Genomic DNA, 9,826 nt, shown 5'->3' with positions numbered 1-9,826 from the left:
ATGAGTCAATTCAAGAGCCATACCTAAAGAATATGCTTGAAAGAAAGGATCACAACTCCTGGATTGATGATTTTGTCAAGGATTCAATTCGTTTTCAGAACGATTCAAAGGTAGAGTTTGCAAATCTTCAACTGCAGATAAACCAACTCCTGGATGGTCAAGCCAGAATCCTTGCTAATCAGAATATTCTGATACGGAATCAAAAGAAGCTCATCATGGATTGTGTTAAAGCTAGACAACTTGCTCGAGTTGTTGATCGCAAAGTTAGTGTTCTAACTCACGAACATGGTGTGTCCACGGTCAAGAGAATAAAGGAAATCAGTGATACCTTATTTGATGAATTCATTTAAAGATATGAGGTTCTCAACGAACTTTGATTTTCTCCTTGTATATCCTAGTAAATCTTATATTTTCTTGTTTTTGTTAGAAGAATAACTAGAGTTTGGAATAGCCATTATTGTGATTACACATAGCTATGTCCAACGTTTTCATCTTCATGTTTTTAGATTTATTGGTTTAAATTCTAAATTTGCTTGGAAGATGATTTTTGCAGTATTAATCTTTATGGTTTTATATATTGCAATATTGTTATGGGATATGTGTGTTTACATCCGTGAACTATGAGTGTCCCATACGTTATCAAAAGTAAAGTCTTTCGTATGTCGATATGCATGTATTGGTAAAAGAATGAATAGACTTTTGACAAATACAAAAGTTAAGCCTATTATGTCAATTATTGATGGAAGATAGGTTAAAATCTTTTGTTTGCAAGGATTATGTCTATTGAATGTCGTTATGCGAATAGTGATGGAAAATAGAATGAATCCTTGTGTATTCCGCAGTATTGATCTTCCCTGATCCATATTTTTATGTATTACTTTGAGGATCCGTAAAGTGTCTTATGTTGAGCACTAAACGTCCAAGTTGATTATTTTTATGATTAGCTTAGTTGTTGTTTCGTGATGTACTTTATGTCGAACATATTCAACTAAATTAATCATCTTGTTTGGTTATTTAGTTGTTGCTCCGTAAGTTTTCTTATGACGAGCATGACCAATTAAATTGATTACTTTTGTGATTAGTTTGGTTGTGTATTTCGATTAGATTAATTATGGGTTCTCTTGTGATTAATCTAATTGTATATTTTTTTGAGTCTCCATAAGTTCACTTATGTTGAGCATTTTCGATTAAATTAATCATGGGTTCTCTTGTGGTTAATTTAATTAAGTATTTTGGATTCAAATTCATACTTGTATGTGATTTTTTAAGTCCAAAGAAATCCTTATTTTCTTTCGAAATTAAGGTCGCTCTTATTGTTCTTTCGGGAATGACATATTATGGGGGAGAGTTCTTAATTGAACTTGTGCTTAATTGCCAAATCTTTATGGGGAGTGCAGCTGTGGAATATTATAGGGGTTATCTTGTATCTTTATAAACTCCTTGATGAATGCATTTAGCTTTGGCTTTATGATTGCATCTAAATAAGATGATATGTGTTTCTTTCTTTTGGTCATGAAATGTCTCTTTCGAAAATTTCATTAGAATCCCGTTCTTGTACCTTTGCCAATTTTATTGACAAAAAGGGGGAGAATTAATATGTAGTTCACACTACAAATACATATGATTTTCAGATCATTATGTAAGGGGGAGTGGTTTCCATGTGAGACGGAGTATTGACTAAGGGGGAGTGATACATATCACCAAAGTATTGTTGTTGAAGTTGTGATACAATTGAACTTTGACGATGTGTAATGATACTATGACACTGTATAACAATGATTGAGAACTTTTGTTTTCTCGTTGTTATAGCTACGGATTTTCAACAACGATGATGCTGAACTTACAACCTTTGGGATCATTGGAGTACTTGGAAGTGACGAAGATTTCAAGTAATGTTAAAGATTAGGCGTATGGAATAGGAGCTACAAAAGTTTATTTTTGTATTCCATATGTCTTGATAGTTTTGTCACTAAAATTGACAAAAGGGGAGATTGTTAGAGCATTGCTCGGTCGAACTCGCATGCGTTGATATCTCAAGCATGTTTGTCAATATTAGTGATCAAAACTATAAGTCTTGATTTCTAGTCTACTATAGCTAAGGTCTCGGACTAGGATATAAAGTGTAGTTGAGCTCAAGAACTCCATGGAAATCATCATACTAGACGAAAGACTACTCAAGGAACCGGTGGATCTTCATCGACTAAAAGGTATGTGGATACTTGAACTTATCTATCACTCAAAAGTCTATTTATCTCCTTGTTTATGGGTGAAAACTGTTTCTACTGGTTTTTGGTAAATTGGGTGTGTGGATGAGAAACGAATCTAAAGCCTAAATAAATGCACTGCACGGGAGTGCTTTTGATTCGAGAGATCAATCTATACAATTCTGGCCTAACCCAAGAAATGGTCGTTCCAGACTTGCTTCGGTCACAAAGTGAAGGAGATGGGGTTGATCTTAGGGAGGGAAGCGAAGAAGGTGTTGAGATTGTGAAGGTGTTGGATGTTTATGACTTGTATTAGAATGATGAACTGGCTTGCACAATGTAAGCTATCAGTTCTGGGTGTTTTCTGAATACTATGACAACACTTGGTTTTTCTCCGTTTGTCTTGTTTGGAAATAGGTGAAGGACCTATTTATACAAGTCATCACCTTAACCGTCCATGCCTCCTCACATGTTCTTGTAAATGGGCGTGTTGCACGCCGCATGCTGTAAACCGCCAGACCAATACCCAAGTAAGTATCCCCAAGTTTGTGACATGCTTGATGTCTCGAATGAGCAGATCGTGGGACCCACAGGAAATAGCATACGGTGCTAAGTTATTTAAGAAATTGATATTCATGAAATATCGTGTATGCTCTATGCATGTAATGCATTGAAAACAATCAATATGTATGAAACATCATTGTTTTAAAGCTTAATGGAGTAAGTCACGGATTAAGCGTCTTAAAATAGCAGCATGTTCAAACATCTTCAAGGGATCGCTCGAAGGCCGCATGGGAGGGCCATCCCTTGGCCGATCACTCCTTATGGTAGAGTGTCGTATGGTGATCACCAAGGTGCCTCATTGGTTGTTTAACTCTTAGCTTAGGCTGTCTGACCAAGCTGGCAAAGTTGGACGGACGAGATGATCTACGACATATATTTGCGACAGTTGATGGATTTTTAGGGTTTTAAATAGGTGCGCAAACATCACTCTTTAGCTTGACCGAAATCAAGCATGGACAACGTTTTTGGTGGGACCGACCGGGCTTGCGTGTAGACGGCCTGCCGGTGTGCATTTCGTACCACTTTGTCTCATGAAGGTGCGATCTAGGCCACTCAAGTCGACTGGCAAAGATGAGTGGCCGTGATCGATTTGTGATAGAAATCCTTTGCCGCAAAGGATTTGGGAACCGCGTGACATACCTCCTTTGGGCGTGCGTTTCGAGGCGCTCGGCCATGGTTGGCCTAGGATGATCATTCACACGCATAGGTGGGCCCACAGTGATCACGTTGATACTCTTGGTACCTCTTAAGTCTATATCTACACCCTCCGTTTAGGCTGGCGAATATGGATGGGCGCGATCGAACTGCGACAGTTATGCAACGCCGCAAACCCTAATTAGGGTTTTAAAACGGTCAGGCACGCGTGACTTTGGCTAAGCGGTTTGGCAGGCTATGCTCCTCCTTTGGGGATACCGACCATGTGGGGCCCACGTTGGGCCGACGGTGAACACATGTGTACCTGTTCGATGGTCCTAGACGCGATCTAAGCCATCCAAATATGCTGGCTAAGTTGGATGGTGGAGATCAATTTAAGACGCTAGTGTGATGACCCTCGAAAAGCCTCACGCCCATCGTGTTTTGGGCAAACGTTCATGTCTCTATGGACATGTCGTGAGCAAGCCGATCAGGTAGGGACAGAGTGGGCCCACCAATGTGTGCATTGGCGCTTCATGATCATTCGCGGGATGATCTAAGCCGTCCAACTAGGCTGGTGAAGTTGGACGGTCGTGATGATTTTAAGACTGCCTTGAACATTCTAAGCTCGTCGAGCTTCTTCCAAAGCAGCGCAACCACCCTATTTTAGGGCTGGCGTTTGACGTGCTGGGAGGAGTTCGTGCGATGTTCGACCGTCTAGGGCATAAACGGGCCCGCCGGTGGTCATCACGATGATCGCCTACTCTTGCCAGGGTTTGGCTAGGCTTGTTAAATTGCGCGGCCAACTTGTGTGGCCGTGATCGTTTCTGAGACTGATACGGACAGCCCATATTTTCCTTAAGGAAATTAAATGCGTTCCCCTACGCGCGTCATCATCTTTGCACGTTTCATCTATGGAACAATGTGCAAACTAATTCCAAGAGGGTTATATGGCCAGCAAAGAAGACTGAGATGGAGAGTATTAAAAATCTACCGTTGAAGATACAACAAGAAGAGAAAGAAAAGTGTGAGATCAATGACAAGATAGTCGAGGTGCTTTGGGCGGATTTTCAAGGTGATTGGGAACAACTAATATGGTCGCTCACTGAACCATTATTCCTAAGGGAGCGTTTTGTAATAGAAAAATGGTCAACCTGCCCGGATGTTATAACATATTTGAAGAACGAGTTATTGGATCCGCACAAAGAAAAGTTTGTCAGTGCATGGGTAAACCGTTATAGACATTATGACAATCAAGCCACAAGCACGGTGGAGTCGGCTCACTATCGGTTCAAGAGTAAGTTAAATGGTTGTGATGTTGGATTCGTTGTTGTTTTTGAAGCTATGGTTGAGTATTTCAAGCGTGATCTCGATAGAATTCCAATGGATTTTGAAAAGAGCCGATCTAGACTCGTTACCGACTATCGGGATAGTCATTGGCTCCGGGGAATAAGTTTATATGTTTCTCAATGGGCAATCCTAAAAATGATAATGGAAGTGAAGGCTTGGGAGGAACACAATTTTCCACCGGAAATGAGATGTAATTGTCCCATTAAGTCGGCTTTGGGGATCCCATGTAGGCATGCGGTAGCAAATTATCCCACAAGGATGATTCCGATTGAAGATATAGATCCATTTTGGAAACAACTAACATTTAAAGATCCATCACCAAATCAAGTTCTTGGGGAAGTGTTTTTAGACACGGAGGTACACAAGGAACCTTTTGAGAAGTATGCTTCTTTACTACCGGCGCAAAGACAACTTTGTTTGTATGCATTGCGGAGATTCAACCGTCCATTCACTAGAGAAGATATTTTAGAACCTAAGAAGGGGAAGGGCAAGGGTAGGCCTTCGAACAAAATAACAAAGAAACAAGAAAGGGGAGAAGCTAAGAGAAAGGTTCAAGAAGGTCCACAATTGACTCCTTCAATGCGAAGAGATCCTTCGGCTTATGAGAAGTTGAACGAATTGTACAAACTTAAACGAAAGGAAATGGAAAAAGTCGGACCAAGCGGAGCTAGTGAAATGAAGGGAAAATTCCGCAAGAAGAATGTGGTTGTTGCATCCCAAGAAAGTTCAAAAAGAAAAGTTGATAGTGGAGTCAAAATTAAAGACCCGGTTGTTCCATCCCAACAAAGTTCAACAACAAAAAAATATAGTAGTCTCCAAAGAAAAGTTGGTGGTGCGGTTGGTATTAAGAAATTAGCGAGAAGCCGAGGTAATGATATCAAAGGAAAAGCACTGATGGTCGAACCATCGCTAATCACCCCACAAAGAGTTGTTAATAACCTTGATGGTGAGAAAGAGACGGTTTTCTTGGATGTAGGTCCGATGAAATCACCCCCTATAGATGAGGAAGGTAATTATATCCGACCTACTTACACGATATACAAAAATTACATGCAATTTTTACCACATTTTATTCGTAACTACGTCAAGTCCACCGACGATATTGAGGGCGACGGAAATTGTGGTTACCATGTGTTCGTAGATCAACTTGGACCTTCTGAGCAGGCAAAAGAATGGGATGACGACCAAATTACTTATGTTAGGCAAAAGTGTTTGATTGAACTACGTGGTTTCCCCGATTTCTACATGCCAATGATGAGATTCGAAAGAAATGACACAGAGGCGATGCTAAACGAGGAGTTCAAAGCATTTGAACGGCGTTTAATGGAAAACAAGTGTTTGACAAGTGAATATTGGAAGAGAATGCCAATATGTGGCTATCTACTCGCCAACGCATTCCATTGCGTTATTCATTACATCTCCTATGCAGATAGTGTTACATACGCACCAACAAGACGTGTTTTTACCGAAGAAGAATCTCTGAAGATAGTCATCATGGGGTTCGTGAACATGAACCATTATATAGGCCTCCAATTGAAAGATGGATGCCCATTACCTCCATTAAGGAAGGTAGGCGGATGTGACGGCGAAATACCAATGAGTTGGTGTCATAGGTTCGAGGAAAGATTTCAATTGTGGGATGGATTACAGTTATCGAGGGATGGCCCGTTGTGTGTACTAATGAGTTCCGATGAGGATGAGTATGAGTAAATGTGGTGTGAAGGTATATGATAACAATGTTTTTTGGAGGGTGGCGATTAAAATGATAATATGATAACAATGTGGTGATCCTATGTATTTTGAATCATTCATTATATATGAAGAATCTAGTTTTAATCTTATTATGTGTTTGTAATGATAATATGATAAAGTTATGTGGTTATTTAGAGATATTTATGGCCAGGTCATATGCTGACACGACCTAGCCGTGATGGCCCAAGTGAGCTATTCGCAGAATCCCGGCTGGGAAACCTAACCGAAAACCCTCTAAGGGCTAGGAATCCAACCCGTATTTCTGGTTAATGTAAAATTTATGGCTCGTAATCCTGGCCGTAACTCTTCCTGTAATACCAGTTTCAGATTTTACTAAGTTACGGCTGAGACACCAAACCGTAAAACCGATTTCGGCTAGGTTTCCTGCCCGTAATTCTGGGTACTGTCAGTTTTACGACTGGTAATCCTGGCCGTAGCTATTCCTGTAATATCAGTTTCAGATTTTGCTTAGTTACGGCTGAGACACCAAACCGTAAAACCGATTTCGGCTAGGTTTCCTGCCCGTAATTTTGGGTACGGCTGGTAATCCTGCCCGTTAACACAACTTACGGCTGATAATCCTAGCCGTTAATACAACTTACGGTTGATATATAGCCGTTAACACAACTTACGGCTGGTAATCCTGGCCATAATTTTCCCTGGAATGTTAGCGTCTTAAACAAGAATCTGATAAATTAAGAAGAATCAAAACACTATTATCCATTCATTCAAGGTTAATGAAAGGTAACTCTGAAAAGTAAATCACTCAAATACATAACGTTAAACATACTAAAAGTCTGCATAAACATAAGCTGGAATGACTTAAACAAGTACATAACCTACAATCATCCACTACGACCAACAATCGAAGGAACATCCTTAGAAGATGATGAAGAACTGTCGGGAGTTTGGGAAAGACTTATCCAATCATCCTCGTCGTTAGTATAGAGATCATCCTTCACTGGATTATGTAACTCCAGAAGCCTGAGAATCAGTGTTCTTTGTTCCTCGCAATCCAGATATAAAACCTCCTCAATGTTACGTCTCAGTCCCTTGGCAATCCACTTAGCTCTCTTGACCTATTTTCACATCATTCATTAATAGTGGTACATAATTTGAGAAACGTATACCAAAAAAAGAATCATATGCTTAGCCTACGTACCATCATCATAGCAATATCACACATTGGTAGTTCCTGGGGTTCTTTCTCCTTTTCAGGGATCCTAAAAATGATGAAAAACATATCAGAAGATATGATTACAGATTGGAAATAACAGATAACCCATCCGTTATAAACTTTATCGGCTGGGAAAAGTGAGACCTCATAACCGTAAAAATAGTCTCGTCTAAGAAATATGCGGACGACCGAACCGTAAACAAAGTATCGGCTAGAAAATACAAATAACAGTTTGGAAAATTTATTTACGGTTAGGAAACTCCCAACCGAAACACTCATAACTCAATTTTACTCTGTAAACACACGACGAATTACGTCTAGGAAAATCCCATCCGTAATGTATTTCACGGTTGGGTTATCAAATTTTCCTATCCGCAAGAGACATTAACGACTGGGAGTTCTTGATGTCCCGACCGTTAGGTGAACATTACGGCCAGGACGATATGATATCCCGGCCGTAAACGCTTCAGACAACCATTTTTGGAAACCATAAATCGATGATTGAACATATGTTGTCAATCTAATGGTAAAATAACTGTTGGGTTTTTCGATTCTTACCTAGTAGGAGTCGTTTGTGGAGGATTCGCATGTGTTTGAACAGATTGGTACATAGGAGGATTTGAAGGTGTTTGAAGAGATTGGTTCACCACATCACCATGAAAAGGAACATCAATAACTTGCCCTGATTCAGAATCTGGGTTCAATCGGCCGGATCTTGTCACTCTTGGCCTTGCTGCCATCTTGAGAATCAATGGAGAATAAAAAGTTTTTGATTTTGGTTTTTGAGAGTTTTTGAGAAGATGAAGGAGAATAGAAAAAATGAATGGGGAGAGGGTTAAAATTAAGATTAGGTTTTATTTAGAGGAGAGGGTAAATCAGACTTTTAAGTCACTTGAATCTCCCCCATCTAATTTTTGCCTCTCCAAAATGGTCAAAAGACCAGGACTTTCTAAGCCCAATAATAGGGTTCAAAAGAAAAGAAATCTACTAATCCCTATCTTTCAAAATAGACTACTTTTTTCCAACTTACATATGTAGTGCAGCACTATTAATCAAGTACAATACTACTTAACTAAACTATAAATTCTCCTTTTCTTGCTTTCAAGTAGGTTAGTAGGACTAGGATTTAGTTTTATCGCTTTTCTTTAATGTTTTGTTGTTGTTTCGTCTTTCTCCTTCGCTTTTATGGCGATGTTATACGTTCTTATAACGTTTCTTCTTGGTCTTCATGGCCTTCTTGATATTCGGTATGTTATGGTGAAGAGTTTCTTCGAATCTCACCGGCAAAAATTGAATCTCGTTTTCAATAAAAGAGATCTAAGAATTCCGTTAGTTTTAGAAGTTGTCAAGATTATTATGAGCATCACACTCTTTTGTTTTGAGAGTGGTCTCTTTCTTAAGAAGAATACTTATCAAATGGTGGGATTTTATTCCAATCACCATCTCGATATTTCAACTCTCTTTTCAAAGGAATATTTGAATGTAGTTTTTATTATTTGTAATCTTGCGATGTTCATAACAATAATCTACTGAAGCTATGAATGAAAATAAAGAAACTTTTATATAAAAAAGAAAAGATATCTACTAATATCCATCTTTCAAAATCAACTACTTTTTTCCAACTTACATATGTAGTGCAGCACTATTAATCAAGTACAGTACTACTTAACTAAGCCATAAACTCTTTATCGGCCAGGATCAAATCAACATAACAATAATCATCTATATTTCCACGTTACAAAAAGAAGCATCAATCAACAACCACAATGCTAACATATTTTCAACGGCCATGATGGTATCAAAAAATCAATAACATTACTCAACGGCTAATATAAAATCATAGAAACATGGAATCGGATATTGGTTGATATTCGGTGTCATCATCTTGGTCGTCTTCATCAGCCACAACTAAGGGTGCACACGGTACGGTTCGGCTCGGTTCTTGCCGAGACCGAGTACCTGTACCTTACACCCTTCGGTACCCAAAAAATGGACCGGTCCCGGTACCGAATATCTCGGTTCCGGTTCCATTCGGGACCGGCCGGTTCCATTCGGGACCGGCCGGTTCCGGTCGGTTCCGGTTCCATTTCAGGGGGGGGGGAAATCTATTGCCCTGTTTTTTACTTTTTTACCTGTTTTTTTTACC

Source organism: Papaver somniferum, chromosome 3 (assembly GCF_003573695.1).
Source record: "Papaver somniferum cultivar HN1 chromosome 3, ASM357369v1, whole genome shotgun sequence".
NCBI lineage: Eukaryota > Viridiplantae > Streptophyta > Magnoliopsida > Ranunculales > Papaveraceae > Papaver > Papaver somniferum.
This window is presented reverse-complemented; position numbering follows the sequence as displayed.